Source organism: Epinephelus lanceolatus, chromosome 20, assembly GCF_041903045.1.
Source record: "Epinephelus lanceolatus isolate andai-2023 chromosome 20, ASM4190304v1, whole genome shotgun sequence".
Taxonomy (NCBI): Eukaryota; Metazoa; Chordata; class Actinopteri; order Perciformes; family Serranidae; genus Epinephelus; species Epinephelus lanceolatus.
Genome location: NC_135753.1, coordinates 18,880,683 through 18,904,261, shown reverse-complemented (window position 1 = coordinate 18,904,261; position 23,579 = coordinate 18,880,683). Strand labels below are relative to the sequence as shown.

Sequence of the window (23,579 nt, the reverse complement as noted above, 5' to 3'; positions counted from 1 at the left end):
GACTGCACAGCAGGAACTCTGTGATATGGCCTCAGCTATCAACCTGTTTATCCCACTGCCTGCTGAATCCTTCCCTCCCTCTTTGAGCCTCCCTGCGATACACAACACACTGGCTTGGAGTCTGTTGGTAAACCACATTACTTCTTTTCAAATAGCCTTCGATGATGACCCGGGCCAGTGCAATGATACATTTTCAAATGGTAAGCCGTGCTCGCTGTAAATCCAGCTTTTTGGCAGCGGCTGCAGGCCTTAGGGTTCAGGGTTGGCTCGTCTGCAAGAGCTGAGCCAGAGATAGGATCCCATGCGTGATTATATATTTACTACTCATGGTAATGATGATGCACTGTTTCCATTCTTATTCAGCTGCACGTGCTGTAATTATTAGGAGCACATTTTTATTCTCGAAAAATGTAAAATTCCAAAAAAAGATGTTTTATGAATTACTTCCTGCAAGTATAACAACCCAGTACACTGTATTATAGCTCAGAATAAGTCCTTACACTTATCAGTCCATTGTTAGTAAACTGACTTTCTGAGACTAACTCAGAATGCCAAAATCTAAAATGTAAACCTGACAAGTGACCACAAGATTACAGCTTTAACATACTGTATGTTGTGGATCATTTTGTAATTACAAAATCAATTAAAGGTCCAGTGTGCACAAATTAAGGGGACATATTGGCAGGAATGGAATACAATAAGTATGTCTTCTTTAGTGTTTAATCACCTGAAAATAACAATGTGTTTTTGTGGCCTTATAATGAGCCATTCGTATCTACATATGGACCAGGTCTTTGTCTACGTGGAATCATCATGTTGCATCGCCAGGTTTCTACAGTAACCCAGAACGGCAAGCCAAACATTGGCTCTAGATAGGGTCATTTTCTCCTCGGCCACTGTTGTTAGCAGCCCCTCTGCAGTGAGAGGGCCAGAAAAACACTAATTTTTTAAGTCTTTTATTCAATTTTAATCACCAGACATTGTGTACGCACAAAAGGATGCCTGAAAGAGGCCTTTATGATCTTTAAAAACAGACTTGATGGGAGAAACTTTGACCCATGCATGAGATGGGATATTAGCAATGCAGATGGTGAGGCGGAAGCCTGCCTGTAGAAACTATGGAACATTTTTTGAGGCACGCCATTTTTAGCTTTTGTCTGTCCATACGTTTTTAGTATGGATCCTATGCATTGCTTTATAAATGAGACCCCTGGTCAGAGAGACCTCTGCGGAACATTCCGCTACTGGTGAAAACCTCCTGAACATCTGGATCTTAAATTATCAGTGAAAAAAGGTGAGCACATATTAGCAGGTGCTGGGCTAACATCTCTGATATGCCAGACATCAAAGAAACACCGATTTGCAATATGAAACTGCTTTATTCAATGTTTTTACTGGTTTAAATCACCAGGTCTGATTGTTTTGGAAAGGGAGAGACCTCATGGTAAAAACCTCCTGAACAATGAACACTGAAGGAATTCTGACCTGAAGAAGTTTCAGCTGGTTGCAATACACAATCCTCACCAGTAGTTGTCACTAATTCCCTGTACATCTTACACACTGTTCCTTTAAAACATAATTAAAAAATGGTTGCATTACTGAGAATAGCATATTGTATGTATGAGAAGTACAAGAGTTTCCGATCACAAAGCAAGTACGGTGTTGAAAGTTAAAGCATTGGGTGACATCTTAATCGAAACTCTTCCTATTGCAGCAAAAACTTAGCTAACAGTAAGATCAGCCCTTAGCACCAGTCTGTGCCTCTCATGTGTTAACATTACACTGCAATCACAAATCAGATTCTCTGGAAATAAATACCCAGCGATCTTTGAAAAACTGCTGTTTAACAGCTGTTGAAGATATTTCCTGAATCCTCACAGGCTCTTACATATGAAAAATAAAACTCATCTGATTACTTTATATGCTAATTCAGGTATCCAGGAATAAAGTGTCTTTGTTGTTTTTGTAAAAAACGTAACATTCATGAACAGAATCGATCACTAGTGTTTCATACAGCATCCATCAGCAAGTGACAGTAGTAAAACGATGACTCTAATGTCAGATTATAGTGTTAGTAATAATGTTTTTATTTGTGTCCTGTGACAAAAATAACTCTAAATCCTTTGCCCTGCCTCCTGTTTGCCGTCTGCACAACATTGCTAGAGTGCTCTGACTTATGTCTGGCACAGTAAACATGTTCAGCACTTTTACTCGCTATTAAGCACTTTTGCACACTTTTTAAACTGTTTATCTCACCACCACCATCTGCTCTGTCACCAGTTATTATTATACAAACAGGAAAAAACATTTAATCCAAACAGCTTCTGTGAAGCCTCCTCTTCATTTCGTCTGTTCGTCTCATCTCTACATCTTCCTGTCATCCCCCCTTTTCCTGCCGTTCACCCCTCTGTCGTTTTCTGCTCAGCGTTTGTGTCTCTTCCTGTCTCGTTTCTGCTGCCATCGATGCTAGGCTGTCAACTTTGACAGATGTGTTTCCACTAATGGTGCACTAAAAGGTTATAGCTGGCACACAGAAGGCTGTATTCAAAGGGTCAAAGGTAAATTGTGAGTGTGCAGATGTGAAAGTGACAGCAGCCCAGACAGAGACATACCGTTAATAACCGGTATATGTCAAGGTTTTTCTTTGTGTACTGCTTTGCCTCAGTGAAAGGCACTCGCTGACCTGTGTATCCATAAAAGTTGCATCCAAAGCTACTTATAGCAGCACAGTAGGCCGTATAATGATCCAGTGGAAAACAAGCACGCAGAGAAGTGCAACTCACCTTCTTATTGTCTCATCTTTGGCATCTTTTCTCTCCTGTGCTTAATTCCAGGCTCCTTGTCCTCCGTGCGTGCACATTTCTCCACCTTGAAGGGAATAAAGGACAGAGTCCACGGTTGAGAATTTGTCACAACATATCAAAACACTCCTGCGGTGCCCTGGTGGCTAATGTGCTGGTCCATGTGCCATGTGCTCATGCTGTGCTGTTGCTCCCTGCGCTTTTTCCAGACTCACTTCAGTGTTGCAATTACTGGAGAAATGCTGGGGGATGGTGGACTGCACAATTCTTCTTTGGGAGAAAGAAAAAAGATATACAAACCCTTCCTGCTTTTAAGTAAACCCCAGAAGAAAATTGAAAACTTTGATCTTCATTGACCAGAGAGAGTGGATTAAAAGACATTAAAAATGGCTGTGTACATAATCAGCTAAGCCTAGTTTTCTCTGGCTGTAAAATCACAGCACAAGCATGTTGGTTTTGATCCTAAACCCTGTCTTTTGGGGAAGCAACATCTCAGGGAAATGGCACCAAAGAAGGGAGGGAATGTATGTAGAATTTATTGCCGGCGAGCAAAAAGAAAAGATAAGGGGAGGAAATTCATTTTAAGCCTATTTGAGCGTCTTTAAATCTAGCGTGTTAAGTCCTTGAGGTGTTTTGAGGGAGGGTGAAACCAGTCTTTGTCTCAGGGCAATGACTCATCTGCTTTACAATAAAGCAGATCACCAGCACTCTGCTCCCGTTTCTTAAAACACGGCAGTGGCCTGTCACATTGCTGAGGATTTTTTTCTCACATGGAAAAGGCTTATGTAAGAAACATCCAGCTCTGAGACATCTTATGTAATTATCCCTTGTATCAAACCAGATTCATTATTGCGCTTCTGAGACTAAACTAACGATTTGTGAACGAGTTCTCTAGAAAGCATCCATTTCCTGATATCCCATGAAGGTGATGAAGAGGAGGTGGCAGGTAGTTCAATGAGGGGGCACGGAACAGATGGTGGTCTGTCCGACGCGCGCCAGGTGGAACTTGGTTTGGACAGGCTGCACACGCACACACACACACACACAAATGCACACACAGACACAGGTCAGAGGGGGGGCACTGATATTCCAGGGGGGCTTCAGTTCCTCTCCACATGACAGGGCTGCAGGAATACCAATAAAACCAAAGTCTGGTGATGTAAAGTTCATGCAAAGTTAGTGCAGAACTTAACATGACGCAAAACTGTCCATATAATCTATCATTTATTATCTTAAAAACATACAGTTCTATCATTTTTGTAAAAAAAAAAAAAAAAAAAAAGGGCAACTAAATCAAGAGACATTATCTTGTTTGAGCTCATTTGCACTACAGGGAATGCAAAATTGACTTCACCCTGTATTCAATTTTGGGATGGAGGCACTAGAGCTCTGTTACCTGCTTCTGTGGTTACCTGTTTGTTTGGTTAAAAAAAAAAAATCAGTCAAATCTGATGAAGAAGGGAAAAGAGAAAGAAAAGGGACGCTACCAAAAGATACTGAATCACAATGCCAAGCACGAGCATGTGGACAAACAAATCATAGTAAGCAACACAGATCCATATGACTTGGCAATCTAACACTGGATTATGGACCCCGATGTAAACTAATTTTTGGACTGAGGACATGTACTTTGAGTTTTTCCAAGTTGCAAATTCCTAGAAGCTCATTAACAGTCTTGCTGTGGCTGGGTGGAGATCTGCTGTGGGAGCAAAAGTAAGGTGGCACTCCTCTTTTTGGCCCCATTAGAGAATTAAACCAAACAAAACAGCTACAAGAGCTATAACAGCAGCAAGCAGAGGTAACAGTGCATTTCTCACAAGTCGGTGCCTCTGTCCCATATGGTGGGATTTACCGTCACAAGGGACTACCTATTGTTTTGATGGCCAAAAATTCTGAAGCCCCATTAGGTCAAAAATGTCCCATAGGACTGAAAGATCATTTCTGCGACAGCCCTTTATCCCAAGAACAAACACCCAATGCTCTGAAGGCCCATTTCTCTGAAAATTCACACTCCCTGCACCACTTGAAACTTTACATTTGTCAACAATGCTGTGGTGAATGTGTGGTTAGGTTTAGGCACAAAAAACACTTGGTTATGGTTAGGAAAGGATCAGGTTTTGGGTTAAAGCACCCAAGTTTGGTGGCACAGCAGCTGTTGGAAAAGCAGGGATGGGTCGGGAGTAGTGGCTCAAATGCAGCTGGGAAACTTAAACTACTGTAAATGTAGAGAGTATGTATTTTCAAAGACATGGGACTTTGGAACAATGGGCATTTGTTTTTGTGGTAATGGGCTGTTGGAGAAATGAGCTTTTGGTCCAGTGGGTTACAATTTGAACTAACCTGGCTTTGGAATTTTGCGCTGTTGGAACAATGACATGGCACTTCTTCCCATTCTCTATTAGCTATCATGGTAGTCAGCTTGCTTGCTGATGGGGAAGTATACCGCGCATGCTAAGGTTCGTTAGCAACAAGCAATGTTCGTATAAATAACTCAAAGTTACTGTGACTACTTCAGAGATGACAGCTAAGGCCACACTTTCAATATGTAGAATTCAGCTTCCTCACAGCTGAATTATTGAATGTTTCAGTGATCTAAGGCAAAGTCTGAGATCTGGTGCTAAATGAGTTCTCAGTAATAGAAGGTTCTTTCTGCAATTCACCTGACCTAGAAAAGCCCATTTAAAAATGTGCTATTGATATTTTATATTTAGAGTGCCTCTCAGATGCATGTTATTGTGAAGAATAATAGAGAGCTTCACTGCATGAGGTTTTACTATGAAGGATGTGAACATTTTGCAGCACAAAACCTCACCATCACTCAGACTGAAGATAGAACTGTGTAAGCCTGGGGCCATTTTAGGCTCATTTTAATTACATACCACACAGCATCACTGTTATAGGTATTAATAGCATTATAAACATGTGAGAGTGCTGCAACATAAATATTATCAAGAGTGGCAAAAGCATTAAATAAACCACTCTGTAGTTTCAAGTGAAAAATCACAACTTCAGTAAAAAATGAGATTTCACATCTCGTGTCACTCATGTCACTTCTGCAGGGTTCGAATTTCAATTTCACACTCTGCTGGGGTGCGTAACATGCACATCACTTAAACACAGGTACAGAAACAGGAAGGTGGTGGGGAGGGCTGGCCTGTTAAAAAATGGATCAACACATGTATTCATGAATGAGTAAACAACCAAGGGATGAACATAAATGAATACATCAGACATGCCGTTGGCATGCTAATACAGCATTCACTGCTCATCGCATAGGCAAAGCACACCAGCTGCTAGCTCCTTCTACTTTCAAATCAAGCACATGCACACAACAGGAAAAAAAGATTAAACCTTTATTGTAATTTCTTAAATCTATCCAGTCGGAGTCACAGATTAGGGAGGGTCCTCAGTGTAGTGTAACAGTGTGTGTGTGTGTGTGTGTGTGTGTGTGTGTGTGTCCAGATTTGACTTGGAGAAGTTGTTTCGAAGTATCCATCTCCAGGAAGCTTCCTGTAAGTCGACTGCAGCTCTCAAATTCTCTGTACTCACTATCTGCAATCTGAATAATTCATGAGTGAACAATAAATACCAACAAAAAAGGAAAAAAAGGAGGTCTGTCAAAAAAGGGAAATGACTGTGACCTTCCATGCAAAATAAGTGGAAGTCGTGAGGGCGATATGCAGTGAGAGATAGGTATGAGACAGGGATGAAAAACGACAGGGGAGCGGAAACAGAAACACGGAGAAAAGAATGAGAGGGAAATAAAATGAGAGCTGTACAAATGAGAGAAATATTTCCTCTCTTGTAAAAAAAAAACCTCCATATGCTGGAGTGTGATACGGAAATAGGTCCTTCTGTATTCATGAATCTCTTAGAGCGCAATCAATGGGGTAAGCGATACATAAAAGATGAGGCCGAGTTTGACCTGTGCACTGAGGGGGAGGGGAAGTGTTCTGCAGAGCCTGGACTGGAGGAGATGGCGATTTAGACTCTGTCAGGGCATCCTTTGAAGTTTTGGCAGATGAGGATGGGCTGTGGATCAGCCCGTGGCCCTGCTGCATTAACCCCCCAAGCCCCAGCTATGCTTGCACTGAGTCAGCAGCAGCACCAGCGGGCTTCCTGCCTGGCCAGCATGATGCATAATCTCGACACTGGTGTAGCACGGATCCATTATACAGAGCCATTATTCAAAGTTAAGCAGTGATTATCTCTGTGCTTTATTACATTTTCACAGCAGCATGACTTCACACCAGTCAGCTGTGGATCTGATGCTTATTTTGGTCGAAGATGGAATTTGTGGAACAAGAGCTCATCATAACATCGACTCAGAAGTTGTCGTGCGATTCCTTATCTGCCAGCAGACAGCAGACAGCACACACACACACACTCACACACACACACACACACAGACACAGAGGCAAGGCTGAGGACCTTTATCGGGTTTAGGATCAAGATCAGTGCAGATTGAAAGTCACACTCATGCACGCGCACACACACACTCACCATTGGGCTGTTAGCACACTTTTGCCTGATTGTTTGAGGCACGCGGGCACTCTGGTGATAAATAGAGGTGAGTCACGTCAGAAAAGAGGATTAGAGGGGCTGTGAAAAAGCAGAGAATTATTGACGGAAAAGAGGAGGATTTAGATTTAGCTCTGCCAGTCCACAAGAGCCTCTAACCCCTCCCCTCTCCCCGCTACATACACACACTTACGCCTAAACTGGTGATGACTCAGTGAGACCGTCTCAGGTCACTTTGGACTGACATTGCTCAGGCAACCGTAAATCCAAGCTGTGACCCGCTCTGACCCAACTTTTTCTATTAGGCCTTATCCCATCACTGTCTGCAGACCCAGTCAGCTACAAACACACTGAAGCATCTCTCGAAAACCGAAGGGCCCAGGCCGGTGTAATACATAATATATGAAGGAATGTGCAGACACGGAGTCAGGCGTGAACTTGTAGAATCTCATTTATCAGCAGAAAAACATACACTAATCCTGTTCAAAATACACCCAAATCTCTGTGTGATTAAAATAATTCCAGATTTTGAATAAATCATGGGTGATTAAACTAACCAGGATACAATCTGTCTTGCGCTTTTTTTCTTCCTGCTGCACAAAAACACTTGAAGAAACTGCTAAGGAGGATGAAAGTGGCCGAGAGCTACCCAGAGAGAGTTTCAAGAAAAAGGCAGAGCGTATGAAAGTCTATCTCCAGGCCTTCGGGTTAGACAGAAAATAAGTGTTTCAACACTACACAGAGGGAGGATAAACTTTTTGCACTACTTAAAAGAAAGAAGTAGAACGTGGATTGTGTGTGTATGCACGCTTGTGTGTGTGCCTGTGAATGTGTAGTTGTGTGCGTGTTTTGAGGGTTTTTACAAGGGCACTGAGACGTGTACAGTATTTGCAATTGAAATGCGCGGCGTGATTCGGAGGCAGGCGGGGTTGACAGCACCCCACCTGGCTGCTTAGACTTCCAAAGGGCACACTTAATGAATTCACAGTGCCATAATGTGAGAACCACACACTGATGACAGGTAGTCATTTATTAAAAAGCAGGTGTTAGTGTGTGTATGTGCGTGCGTGTGTAGATAATCGCTACAAGAAGATCTGACTGCAGTTTAGTCATGAGACATGTCAGATCAGTGATTTTGTGCAGAGAGTGGCACTGATTCATTTTACGTTCTGATCTAAAACATGCCAATCTATTATTTAAATAAATACTTTCATGATCTAAAGTATGTCAACGCAATGCTGTTAAGCAGGGTTTTTTTTCCCCTGTTAAGGTGAATATTTTTGGTATTTCCGCATAGCCAGGCCTATCTCACAGTCTGCCAGCGCTGGAAAAGGTCTCTGAAAGACACTCTTGATTGTTTGTATTTCTTAAAACAAGGGCTGGGAAATTTATTGATATATCATGATATGAGATTAGATATCGTCTTAAATTTGTTTGATATCGTGATGTCAAAACGGTTGTCCTTTCTTGGTTTTAAAGGCTGCATTACAGTAAAGTGATGTCATTTTTTAACTTATCGACTGTTCTGGCTGTTCTGTTATTTGCGTTACCCACTTAGTCAACAATCCACATCACTGATGATTATTTATCGGAAATGTCATTGTGTAAAGCACCAACACTCAACCCTACAATATCACTGATATCAAGGAATTTGGTCAAGATTATCATGACATTCATTGGTCTGGCAGAACCCATCATAATCTCAGAATAAGGGAAAAAAATGCCCTGGCTTGTTTGTGTTTCTTTTAACCAATAGCAATCATCTTGGTGCCTTTACAAAATAGTGTTGAGAGAGAACTTGTTTTGGTGGAAAATGGCTGAATCCCTATAAAAGTAAACATTACAAAACATAGGTTGCTGAAGCAAAAATGTGGAGATAAGTCCGGCTATGCAAGACTAGTTTTGGGGAATTTCAAAAAACAGTAACACACAGGAAGTGTATGACCGTCTGAAATAGGTGGCCGATGATAGGCTTCTATCCACAGTCTACATCCTGTGAGTCAGACTATTTTTCGGAGACAATCCTTATCTGACCCAGGGGTCTACGGATAGAGATTGCTGTATGTTAAACAAGTTGGAAACCGCTCTAAAACAAACTTGTGATTTTAGGCTATATAATGTCAATACACTTGACTTGACCTATGCTGTCAAATCCAGTGGCGGATGTCAGGGTTTCCAACCACCTCCACACCCTCCCCCTTGCAATCGATCACTGCCAATAAATTGTCATCTCTGGGAAACAGTCTGCACAACAATAATAGAGGTAAAATATAGTGTATAGGATTTTTGCTAATGCTGAGAGAACTAAGCCCCATATTGGACCCGGTTCAGTGTTAGCAAATCGGCTAACCTTTGCAGAGAGCAGGAGAAGCATACTGAAGGTACAAAAAGAGATGTGATACCTTCTCTCACTGTCTCTCTATGCACATTTGTCTCTCTGACATCGTTGTCAGCCTATATTAGAAAAGGATATGGGTTATATCCCAGAACACATATGAACAGCAGCCAAAACAATCAGATATGAGCAGCAAATTTGGCACCGAGCATGAAAGCCTGTGGTGTGAATATAGTGGAAGAGAAAAGGAGACATATGGGGCATTATGTCCGACTGTGTGAAGTCTGAAAGTGAAATGAGCACCAATATGATCTCTATAGAATCATATTAGGAATCAGAGGAATCACTCTATACGGTTTCTTATCTTACAGTCTGACTCAATAGATGCTGACGGATTAGATAAGCCCTCCTACTGGCTGACTATTGCATTCTGCTTCCTTTCACTCACCCTCGGGGTCTCTGTTGCCATTTTCAGTGTTAACCCACCATGACATACAGTTGACCTAGCTTACTAACAAGCTACGTGATGATAATGGAAAACTTAAATTTGCATTCTCCGAGCACACAAGTCAAAACAAACACAGAGGATATACATGCTGATTTCTTAGAAGAAGACAAAAGTTTGACTTTGAACCAAAAATTGAATTGAACATAAGGCAGGTAATTAGTTCCATGAAATATCTCCCTCGGTAATATTTCACCCCATGAGCTCCTGTCAGCTTTGTGCTCTTACGGCGTCCCCATGACAATCCTGATTGGATTAAGAAATTTAAACAGCCCAGATTGTTTTCTTTATCTAAACTGACAGTGTGCTCAGTTAGACCTCTCTCCTGTGAGAGACAGGTCTGGAAATGTGAGATTACCCACCTAGAAAGGCACATCTGTAGTCAGACAGCCTATAATCAAATTCAATCACGTCGATGACACCCACGACACACCTTATATGCATGTGTAAGTGCACACTCTTACAAATACATATAATATCAACACAGCGATAATGGGCTGCATCATAATGTGAGAATTCAAGTTAAGGTATTATATAAACATCGAGGCACCGAAACGTTTCCATAATCTCACAGAAAATACAATACAGTCCCATAAATTGAGGTCTATGGGGACACTTGCCTTCAAGGTCTGAGCTTTGAGAGGCGGAAGCACAGGATGCACTGTTAATAGACAGTCTTGTCACAGCTCCGGTCCACCTCCACTCCTATGTCTCCCTCTCCATTCATATCTCTCTCCCTTATCTTCTCTCTGCTGCTCGCTCTCCAAGCATATTGCTCTCACAACCTTATTTGTGATCTTTTTTGCTCTCTTCCACTTTTTTGTTCTCTCTCATGCATAATCTGTGTTCTTTCCTGTCCTCACTTTATTTCCCCCGGAGACAATCTCTCTCTATCTTTCCCTGGCTCCCCTTCTCTCACTCCATCGCTCTCCACTGCTCACTCAGAATAACAGCAGCGATCTATCAGAACATTTTCTGTAACCGGAGGGCAATTTTCTAGACCTGGCAGAGCATCAGCCTTTTGCTATACTGTACCAAGACACTGTTGTAATAATAACACCAAGAAATCTGATTAACACAGCGTAGTATGTATGCTGCAGCAGCAAAAGCAGCGATGGTGAAGCGGTGACAGGCAAGGCCAGTGATTTCATGCAAATTCACAAGGTTTCCACGGGCTGTGAATGACTGACGTGAGCTCAGAGGGGAAGGGTGCATGCAAATAGTGGTTCAAGAGAAGGGTGTGCTCAGTGATTAAGTGAAAACACAAGCTTGGGACTCCAATCAGGCCAAATCAATGTGAACTAATCCTGTGCCAATTAAGAAACCGTGGTTCAACGCCCAGGACCTAATTCAATCTCTTGTGGAGTTCTCACTGTGAAAGGATTGATTGAAAGTCCTGGACAGCAGCCAGACGAATGAGAGAATGCAGTTATGAGAGATTTTTTTTTTCTTTTAACAGACACAGCTCTTGGCATTCAAGAGTACATTGATCGTGGGTCAGACATAAAGTGTTTCAATGTATCGGCCCCATAGCTCAATGCTTTACGGTACTTTGAAGAGATGATAGATGGGATCCAGCTGGGAAGAGGAAACGGGAGGGCTGATGATGAGTGAGATGGCGCCGGTGCTGATGAAGCTTTATCTTCGCACCCATTAGGTTCTTTTTGTCATTTTTTTTTTAATCTCTCAATGATAATCTCCTTTTTTTATTCCTTTCTCGTTTTACTCATTATAATAATTAATACTGCAAATTTAAGAAACATTTCAACCCAAAAATTTAATAACACATATTTTCTTCTGAGTCAAGTCAAACATCTCTACAGCTGATACCTCCAACACTGGGCAACTCACACAAAAACAATCCAGACTGATAAATCGCACTACACGTAAGAGGAAAAATCTGTAACTTTGACTGCCCCTTTCAGAAATATGCATTGCATATGCACAAATATGTTCTCTGCTCCCCTGCCACATGCACACCACTAAATAAACAGTGAGCGTTATATTCCTGATGTAGACACAAGCACAAAGCTCAGGGGGATGTTTTTCCCCGACAGACAATGGAGGAGGAGGTGAGAAGGAGATGACAAGTGTGTGATAGGACAATTTTACAAAATATGAACTCTTTCTCTTTGAGTATCTCTTAGGTAGGTGCTGCTGGCACTGTGAGATGAGGGGTTAGATATCACGAGGCAGTAATAGTTGGTTACAAGCAGGAGAGGAAGCAAAACCTGAAATCTGCCATCCCTGAGACTTATTTTACACTTCATAAAAGCAGTAAGGCTCATCTATAGCCAGACTCATTTGTCACGCTTAGCTTACATTAGGAGATTAAATGGATAAGGCTGGTGATATTCAATACTGTTCTTACTGTTAACAAATCCCATGAAAATTCGAGAATCAACAAAAAATTGATCCTGTACTAACAAGTGTTGTCTGTGTGGCCAGATATTCCTCTCTGCCATAAACCTTCATTATTTTATTTACTAAGATTAAGTAAGCGGTATTAAAAACACATCAGTGAGCCACAGTGTTATGCTGGCTGGCATTTTCCCTCATTACAGTAAACATGGGCACTGTAGTTTATTTAAAGTCAATCCCTTCTACACGCTCCTGCTGCTGGAAATACTAACCAGCACAGCAAATCCACAGATGGAAACAGACCCAAAACAAATGCATGTTTTACTGCGGTTTGATCAACGTTTGCTCAAAACTACAGTGTCCAGCTGTTTAAGTAAATAACTGAGTCTTTTCTTTAAAGATTAAAATAAATATTGCGCTCAGATCAGTTTTTTTAAACATTCATATCTTCCTTCTGTGGGAACAAATGCGCTTAGAGTTTAGTGCCATAACAAGCTGAGAAAGTCACAAAGTATCAAGAGACCAACTAATTAAATGTTGGTTTTGATCTTTTAATGGGGTTTGTTGGCAGCAACAAAAGATATAGAATACACATAATCAATGAAAGCCTGCAGCAGTGTTGTCAAACAGATCAATTTATCAATACATATTGATTCTGAATATTTAAAATGGTTTCAATACTCATTGTCCACGGTATGGAAATACCAGCACCAGCTGCACTTTCTCACTCTCTTTTATTGTTAATGTTCACTAACGTCATTCTGCTGTTCTCTAACCAAAAAAGCAATGTTGCTGACATCATGTAATACTGTTGTTATTTTTATCTTTTACTAAAATGTTCAATTTAATACCTTCCATGTAAAGTTTTCCCCTCTGTATCAAAAATGGTATCAAAAATCAATATTTTTCAAGGTACTGTATCAAAGTTAGAAATTCCAACACTAGTTTACAGCAAGTAATTCTGTGACTCACCACCTCTCTAATGTTAACGACTATTAAAACTAGGATTTTGATTTGAATTATTTGTTTTGTGTGTGTCATGCATTAATAACTACCCAGCCCAAACAGGCTTACAAGTCACCACTATTTAGAAAAAGAGCCCAGAAACCAGAGTAGCAACATAAATTACAAATAATTAGGGCTGCCCCCCAACAGGCGACCAAATGTTTGTCGACCAGAAAGGTCATTAGTCGGGAAGATTTTATTGGTCGCTTAGTTGCAGAGAAAAAAAAAACAAACAAACAAAAACAAAACAAAATGTAAAATTCCATTAGGAGCTGCGCCTTGTCAAAATAAATCAAAACCCATATGACTGGACCATGTGGGAATTTAATTTGAAAGGACAGACACAGGAAGTGGCCACGCTCAGCAGCCAGACAGGAGTCACATTCATTTTTTATTTTATTCCACAGGCTAGTTAATAACATGTCGGGCAGGAAATCCAAAGTGTGGGATCATTTTGAGAAGGTGAAGGACGAACCCAAGGTGATATGTAAACTCATCTTCATTGGTCGACTACAAACATGACGTATCATCTGAAACATGTAAGTCCCTACATGCCCATCAGCCACTTAGCACAATCATTACTGCTTTGCCAACAGTGTCATTAACAGGCGGCTCACTCAGTGTCTGACGTGCGCTTGTAGATAAAATATAGTAGGCTGACGTCCTCTTTTGCCCGGACATGTCCACTTTTCATGTCCTGTCCGGGGCGTCTGGGGCGTGTTTATAAATTGTTGATAATGTCCGGTTTTCCTTTCGGAACCCGACAGTAATTCTGTTTTATTATGTCCGAAACTGAACCGAGCCCGACATTATTTAATTACTAAAGCACTGAGTTTGTGTCACACAGTTGTTATGGTTACAGGCTATTTAACAGGCCGGGCGTGCGCCATGGGTGCTCCCCGGAGAGGGAGACCTCCGTGTTTGAGACCGGAGCAGGCAGCGGGAGGTCTGAGGCTTCCAGCAAGGGGAGAGGGAGAAATATAACAAAATAAGATAAAATAGGAGACACCTGTCTCCCTCTTTTATTTAATTTTCAGCATTTAATCAAGGCGGATGCTGGCGGCGGGAGGTCCGAGGCTTCCAGAGCGGAGAGGGAGAAACAAACAGCCAATGTGCGTGTGTGTTATGTTCAGGTGTTGTCACGTAAATAACAGTGCCCAAGCAATAAACAGGACAGACAATAGGATTTTATTTATTTTTACACTACATTTTCACTGAAAGCTGACCGAATCCGACCCGAGCCCGAATACAATTTATACATTTTTGACCGAACCCGGGCCGTCGGGACCCGTTGGGCTCGGATCGGGTAGCCACACTCTAGTGTGTGTATGTATCCCTATAGGGGCCTATCTGAATTTCTGTCTTTGAGAGATATTATTTTGTAATATAACTGAATCTATCCATACATATTAACTTTAAATATATTAAAATTATAAGGCATCTTTGAGTAAACTGCGAGTATCATTTAAGTAGGCTATGTCGTAGCCAGGCTGAGTGTCCTCTTTTTTGGAAATCAAAATATGGTCACCCTAAAATATAGGCCTATATTAATGAAGGTTCTTTAGTACGGTTTGTATTTCTCTGTAATGTAGCACAGTGTTAACAATGTTACTGATACTGTTCTGTCTCAGTCACCCAAAAGACATAATTTAATAGTTAAATTAATGTTGTAAACATGTGGGCGACTAGTCGACTAATGGCCCTGAATGTCGACTATTGGTCGACTAGGAAATTCTTAGTTGGGGACAGCCCTACAAATAATACTAAACCAATAAACCATCCTGACAGTGTTTTTTTCCCTAAGTTCTACAGGCAGCCAGCTTATAAGCATCAAAATTTAACAACCGTCCCTTCCTGGAATCATCAGTGCTCATTAGACATTTCATTAAATAGATGTTCTTCACTCACCATGATGACAGTGTGACATGAAGCATGGCTTTACATCTGTATGTCCCATGATCAGCACACAATGATCCTGGTGGATACATTCCCATGTTCCTCCAGTTTAGAAATCACAGTCAAAGACCAGTGCGTTCATCAGTCAGACGTGGGACTGATTCATGTCGCTGTCCGAGTGAAGGAGAGAACTGTCAATCATCCATTGTACATGATGTGTGTCTTCTGTGGCCTTGCCAGTCCACGAAGAGCAAAGTGAACATTAATTGTTGGAACTTTTGCCAGGCTGGTTTATCCACAGGAGCAACTGCAACACTCCATCAAACAACAAAATGTGCCTCACCGCCAGAAGCTGCTTATTTAACTGTGTCAAAGTGCTCTATGCTGTATTTTTTCCTTTAAACTTTAAACTTAAATTGAGACAGAGTGGTTATTTGGAAAACACTAAATCCTTTGAATTAATAAAACTGCTTGCGTAACGGCAGCATCCTCTTGGGAGACACAATTCACTGATATTTTCTTGACTTGAAATGTTTTTGAGATTATGTAACTCAAGGTTTCGGTGGTTTCTGAATAAATTAACAGGGTTTTGTATGTAAAGAATAAATGTGTGGCCGACAGAGGCAGGAATAAGACAGGCAAATACGGCAAATCTACCAATCTTAAGGAAGCAGATATGCCATTACTGAACCAGTAAGTGTGCTAAGCTCTATCTACAGTGCAGGGCAGCAAGCAGAACCTATCATAACACACACCGTTAAACCCTCACATAGAGCGAAGGAGGGCAGAGGGAGAGGGACAGAACAGCCCTTGTGTCATTTACAGCAAGCAAAGTGGGACTGAATGAGCATCTAGACCACCACTTGGACGAGTTACAGCTGAGAGACAGATGCATCGCACAGCTCAGAGGACCAACAAAGGAACAAACAGATTAGGTAAAAAGGAAAAAAAAAAAAAACGGAACATGCTGGAGACAAAATGAGGATTGTGTGAAATTCACAGGAGAGATGTAGTCCAGATTTTTAGAGAGCCAGACTGTCTATAATCTTTTACAAAATTGAAATAACACAAGACAAATGAAAGAGGATAATGACGAGTGTTTTTCGAGCACGGGGAATACAACATGCAAGTGAGCACTGCTTTGTCTCTGAGTGTCATGAGACCAGAAGGTGGAGAACTACCTGAGCCAAAGCACTTACAGTATACCTACAATTTGTTTGGCTCAAGTACTCGGTAGCATGTAATCACATTTCTCTGAGGGTGATTTCCTGTCACTGGCTGGCTGAATACAGTCTAATAAAGCAGACAGGCCCTGGTGCAACAGTCTTATTGTTTCTCATTGAGACTGTCTCTCCCTCATTACACAGGATTAACCTTTACAGCTCAGATCCACTGCTATAAGAACAAAATAGTGCTATAAAAGTGACACAAGCATTCAGTGTTTATGGTGTTATCATAAATACATCAGCATTATAAAACACACAGAGCTGGCTCCTACAGTATCTCCACACACTGTCAGGCCAGCTGACACAGATACAGTTCGTTCTTTTTGAGCAAGCAGGAAAGTCACTATTGGCGTTTTTATTTCAGGCATTGGTTTTGTTTATCGATGACCTTTTACAACAATGGTCCAACAAACCAACTGAGATAACAAAATATCAGGAGAGGAGCAAAATCGAGGTCAGACATCAAAGAAGCTGTGGGGGGAGAGAGCGTGTACAGCAAGCGTGTTTCACACATAACTGGATGAATTCAGGGTTTATTTCAACCAAACTCGATTTGGCAATTGGTGGAACAGTGGAAAGACGAACCAAGATGCCTCGGTTTTTGTTAAGTTTTATTTTGCTGCTGTTGACTCTGAATGACATGTGTTTTAGGATAAAATCACGGTTTACTTAAATGTAGTCTGGTGGGTTTGGTGATAGCAATTTTTGTTTCTAGTTAAACAAAAAGGATCTCTCTATCTCTGTAGGGATCCTTACATAATGTCAGACACTTAACAATCATCAGTCTGTCAGTGGCTCTAGAGCTGTTTGTGGACATACATCGAGGGTGCATATGCCCCAAGTGGTTACATCGCAGCCTGATTCACAGCTGCCAATACTGGACCAATATCAAAGGTTGTCATTCCCATCAGTCACTTAGACTCAAAAACATGGGAAAAGGGGTTCAGATGAAAAAATACCAAAGTTACCCTTTAATTTGACCACTTATAAGACTTGTATTCCACATACATGCAGGCCTACTTGATCCAGTCGACTGATTATATTCCAGTAACTGCGAAATCCATTACATTTATGGACTGGTTTAATCTTCTCATGACGACAATAATAATCAAGTGCAACATTCAGTAGCTCATGCAGCATCTCTGTCTCTTATAATGCAAAGTGAAGTCAGTTATGAAATGTGGTTTGAGGCTGTGTTGAAACACTCCTGTGTATGATAATATGAGATTAATCAGGATGTAGTGATGATGTGACTTATAAAGACATTAGGGAGGCAAAGTGTTCTGAATAGTGAGTGAGGTGAGGTGGGGAGGTGTGTCGCTGGTGATAGTCTCATACATAAACGCAAACGGGGAGAATAGTGATTTGACAGCAGATTTTCAGACGTGACAATCAGTCCTGCCACGTAGAAAACTAGAATAACGGTCTTGCAGATGTATGCCTTTGCACTCAAGTCAAGTTGCAGTTAGTTTTACATCAATGTCTGTCCAGACTCATGTGTCGCCATGACAGTTGACAATGCTTTAAATGTGGATGTTGCTGTTAAGAAGCACTGAATTCTACAACGAGGCAGCACAGAAAATCTCAAAAATCAGCACAGTATCAAGGTGAACACCAAAGATTTGTGACACCAATTCAGTATCTGACCAAATGTCTCCCCTTCTGTTCCTGAGATATGACATTGAATAATTGCCAGAAGAATGTGTTGCCACAATGAAGGTGACTTTTGACCTTTTGGATATAAAATTTCATCACTTAATCATTTTAACCTCTTAGATATGCTCTTAGCTCCTCCTTTTCATGCTGTGTCTGACTTATCAATGTCATTTCTGTTTGTCGTTGATGCTGCTCTGTTCTGTTCCCGGGGCTCTTTGCTGCTGCTCTCCCTGCCTTAGGCTTTCCATGTAGGCGCATGGAAGGGCAGAGAAGAGTGGTCTCTCTGCCTGAGGCTTTCCATGTTGGCATACAGAAGGGCGGAGAGGTGTGCTCTTTTTGCCTTAGGCTTTCTACGTAGGCGTGTGGAAGAGACTTACTTTCTGCGTAGGCCTAGGAGAAGCAGAGAGGCCTGAGAACACCACCAAATATAATATTGCAAATGGACATAAACATGATTTTTGAAGTCACAGTGACCTTGACCTCTGACTAACAAAATCTAATCAGTTCATTGTTGAGTCCAAATGGACGTTTGTGCCAAATTTGAGGAAATTCCCTCAATGTGTTCTTGAGATATTGTGTCTCAAGACTACGATGGACGGACAGACTGATGGCTCGACACACAGACAGAGAGATGGACAAATGGATGAACAGACAAACGCACAACCTAAGTAAGCAGATTAATAACTCATTAGGTTCTGTTCTCTGACTGTCATAAACTGTCATTATTATGCAACATTGTTTGCATAATTTTGTACTACTCTGCACATGTCCTTGTACAGTAGCTCATTTAGCCCCAGGCACCATGTTCATGCTCTGCCTTCATAGTACTCCTGTAATTCACTTCTTGCATTTCAGTCAGCTCATTTGAACCTTAATGTTATTCTGCTCCAATGCACCACTGGACGCTCTCCATCCCAGCTGTAAATGTACTGTACCAGTTTAAATACACATAGAGTCAATACAAAGATCCTTTATACTGGACAACAGGATGCTAAGCTGTCTGTTCATGAGAGTAATATTGTTCATTGTTTGTGCGTTTGTTTCTTTACAGGAATAGTTTCCAAAATGTAAGACTATTACCATAATAGTGTGCTTAGTGAATTAGTTTGGATATTATTTTTAATTATCAATTGAACTGAAACAGCTGAAGTCCTCACAGACACACAGCAGCTGTCTCTTCATCAAACACACTGCATACAAATCAAGGAAAAAACAAATTGATCCCCTGTAATAGGTTTCTTTTATCCTGTTGTTTTCCAACTGCTAGTCAGTTTGCAGGGTTTGCTTTTATTGCCCCTCTGCACCAAATTCTACATTTACTCCACATACTGCAGGGTTTTGATAATTCTACAGAGACTTCAGAAGACATGGGATGTGCTTGTGTAATTCTGATGTTCCACTCTTGCAGAGTCTCATTAGCCTAACCCTCCCCACACCCTCCACCTTTTTGAAATTCACAGAAGCTATCACAGTATTGACAGCTCCTGAACATTTGTTGCATCTGACAATTTAACCAGATAAATAAAAGATGTTATCCACACAAACATGAAAGAAACTATATAAACATTAATTTGGGTACAGAGACTGAAAGACGAACCTGCAGACTGAACAGTCACCCCTCCATCTGGCTGACACTTCCAAGCTCTCTGAAGCAGTCCCATGAGAAACACATGAAGTCATCAGATCAGTGTGTACACATTACATGCTATCTCCCATTAACTTGTCACTTACTGCGTAATTGTTCACCAGAGCCTGTTGGTTATATGTTTGACGCAGCATAAGATTACACTTACATAAGAAGAGGATCTATTGAAAAATATGCATGACTCATTAGAAAGAATGGTGCTTGGGTCTCTTAAAAAGATTGTTTCCTGTTTATGAGGTCTATGTGGCATTCACATACTTCTTTGGTAGGAAGATTATACCTCCATGAGACAATAAATCAAATGTATTATATTGTGTGGTTATTATATGTGAGTGCTTGCATGCATGCAAAACAGAAGCCTATACGGGTTAGAATCACAAGCACAAGCGTGCTGGCGAATACAAATGTATACAGGATCACGTGACTGTACAAAAAAGGATTAACATCACACACCATATGTATTTTATTTGCAGCGCAGATTTTGTGCTGATCACATGAACGGACCAAATCCACGGCAGCATATTTTTCCCCTCTGTGTCGTCCCACATACTGGTGAGAGGAGCACTCCTTGATCTCTACCTCAGCTAATCTGAAGAGAAGGTAGTCAGGCTATCAGTGGGGAATTTAAGGAGATTACACATGCTGAACAAAATAAGGCTTAGGCTGAATACTACACAACCTGGTGCGTGCGCGCATAAACTTACTGTGTGTGCACAAACGCACACATCGGCATGCAATATAACTGTAATTGTGTCCACAGAGGGCGAGGTTAATATCTTTGTCTCTGGTGTGATGTCTGATGTTTGCAGGGGTGATAGGGGAATTTTTGCACAATCTGACCTTATGAACTTGGAGTTTAACATCTGAATTTGGAACTCTGAGTTCAAACCTTTTATCTAACGCAATGTCTCAGAAACCACTGATGCAACTTTCGAAAAGATTTTTTTTTTTTTTTTGGACATTTTGCCTTTGGTAGAGAGATAAGGAGAACAAGATGACAAGGACCTCCCAGTTGAATTCAAAACCTTGCATATGCGTTGTTTGTAGTGCTGCAATGATAAATCGATCAATGTATTAGTCATTAGAAAAAACATTTTTATTTATTTTGACAATTGAACCATTGTTTAAGTCATTTTTAAGTAGAATATTAAAACATTTCTCTTTTTTAAGCTTCCAAAATGTTCAAATTTGCAGCTCTGACCTGTTTTTAAATTGAATGTTTTAGGGTTGTGGACTGCTGGAAGGACTAAACAAGATATTGACATCACCCTGGGCTCTAGGAAATTGTGATGAACATTTTTAATCATTTTCTGATGTCATATAGACCAAACAATTAACCATCTAATCGAGGTAATCCACCTACAGATTAATCAAAAACAGCCGTTGGTTGCAGCTCCAGCATGCACAAAAGCCCACTACTGATATTCAAAGACTTCCTATAATATCCCAACATACCGTTGATGTTTTTGACTGCATTTAAATTTTGATGACTCAATGTCCTCTCCACACTAGCCCCTCTGCACATGCCCATCTGTGCCAGCGGCGCTGAGAGAGTTAAGAGAGTCAAGACAAGTCAAGTGGAGGTTTAAGTTGGCAGCCAGCGCAGTGGTTACATCATCCGCCAGGATCTACAGTAAGTGTCATCACCTGAGGAGAACCTGGTGCCACAAGGCCGGCGGCCAGCAGCACCAGACTGACAGCATGGAGTCACCCCGCCCACTATGGCTGCCTTGCGTAATGGCACATCAATCTAAATCAGACACAAAACATGCCTGTACGCCCACTCACATGCATCCTGCACCATAAATACACATTAACACACAGCCAGGCGAGCATATGTGTACAGGATTACTATGATCACCGGCTTACACACACTCATGCGCATACAGGAACGTTATAAATGTACTGAAACACAAAATGAAACCTTTGGCAGTTCAGTAAAATACAGGACTGAACTGTTTGTTCAGTGAGTGGCTGCAGCTCAGACCACTGTGTTCCTGTGAATAGCCATGAAGGACACAAACTTAAAGAAACTGCTGTGTAAAATGCAGTGGAAGATGGGTGCACAGAGTTTACCAATTACAGTATTTGAGGCAACCTTGCCAAATAAAAGTCTTGGAACTGATCTACCTTTGTGAGAAACGTCACCTCGGAGCTTCAAGACATCAGTATTACATATGTTACCCTGAGAGATGCCTGGATACAACACTTTTCTAGCCCAAACACGTCCACCCTCTTCCCTATACTCATACACAGCAGTCAGTTAATCATTTTTATTGACACTTGCTTGAGGGGAAATCAGAGGATGTTGACGCATCACTACGGTATGGTCTAGTTTGTTTGCGTATAATCAATGTACACCCATTGATTGTTAGATATCCCATTACTCCAGTGGTACAGCTGCAGGCAGTTTTCACAGGTCATTGCAAAAAACGTTAGCTGTGGTTAATTTTTTGATTAGTGCAATGATTAGCCAGAAACAACAGACCTGCGATAATCGTTTAAAGACCTCAGCGTCTTCATTATCTGTGTAAATATTCTACTACTTGATTAAATTTTTGTCTATCATGAGTATAAAACTATCAGAATTAATGTTTGGCAATGAGCAGAGGCTTAATTAGATGCCTAAATGCCTGGTGTAATTTTCGCGGGACTTGTTCCAAGAATTTATTGCGTGGCTGGCGACCAAATGCAACATGTTTTTCAGAAAACTGTGTAGTGATGATGCCTTAAAATTATCTGGCATTTGGAGATAGGAGAGATTCCGAAAGTAATGCCAGCGTTTAAAGGGCGAGTGCAGTCAAAATTACTGAATGAATGAACGAGTGAGTTTGGGCCTGAAGGAAATCTGCCGTTTATCACAGCTGGGTGTAAACAGGACAAGTTGATTACAGTGTTTACCAAACTCTGCTGCACATGAGCAGTGCTTTGAAATATCCTCTGAAATAAGAACAATCTTTCCTTTTCTTATCTTTTCTTTGACATATTTTCCTTTTTTTTTGTACCTGTTTTGATCAGTCAAACATAAATGACTAATGGCTTAATGGCGCACGTGGAGCAGAACCACTTTGTTTTAATTTAAGAGACTGCATAAATTACAACAAGGTATAATGACCCACGCTTTGGTACATTTTGTTTTGTTGCAACCTTCATATAAAGCAAATGAGAAAGAGAATTGCGTCTGCTAGGTGACACACACACACCCCTCCCCTCACTACACAGGAACACACTCCTCTTTTCCCCCATACCTCCCCTCCTACACACCAAATCATTATGACAGTGACTGCTCATCCCGCCGGCTGCCTCCTCGTCAACGCTGGCCCAGATTCCATCAGATTATACAAATGACATCATCAAGTGTGTGTGTTTATGAGCATGTACATGCATGCTTGTATTTTGTCAGTGTCGTATCTATTGCTCTGTTCACCGTATGTGCATTTGTGTATTTTCCAAAGCGTCATCATATACAAAAAAAAAAAAAGTCTTTTGAACGTGACAAACCTTCAGCATCAGGCGTCATCACACTACACACATGCAGATTGGCTTTAGAGACACGGCTCGCGTGTGTGTCAACACAGGAAGTACATCTGTTGTTCTGCGGGCCACTGAACTTCAACAGCCATATATG

The 23,579-nt window shown here is 41.2% G+C and overlaps 1 protein-coding gene across 3 annotated transcripts in view; it reads right to left on the bottom strand.

Annotated features, from left to right (window-relative positions):
• The window catches only part of dlgap1b (discs, large (Drosophila) homolog-associated protein 1b), a 119,420-nt gene that overhangs the window by 78,332 nt on the left and 17,509 nt on the right, over window positions 1-23,579 (bottom strand). For all 3 annotated transcript variants that reach the window (XM_033638927.2, XM_033638928.2, XM_033638929.2), the window contains exon 2: window positions 2,784-2,868. The gene's annotated coding sequence lies outside the window, so the exon portion shown is untranslated. The remainder of the gene's footprint in view (window positions 1-2,783; window positions 2,869-23,579) is intronic.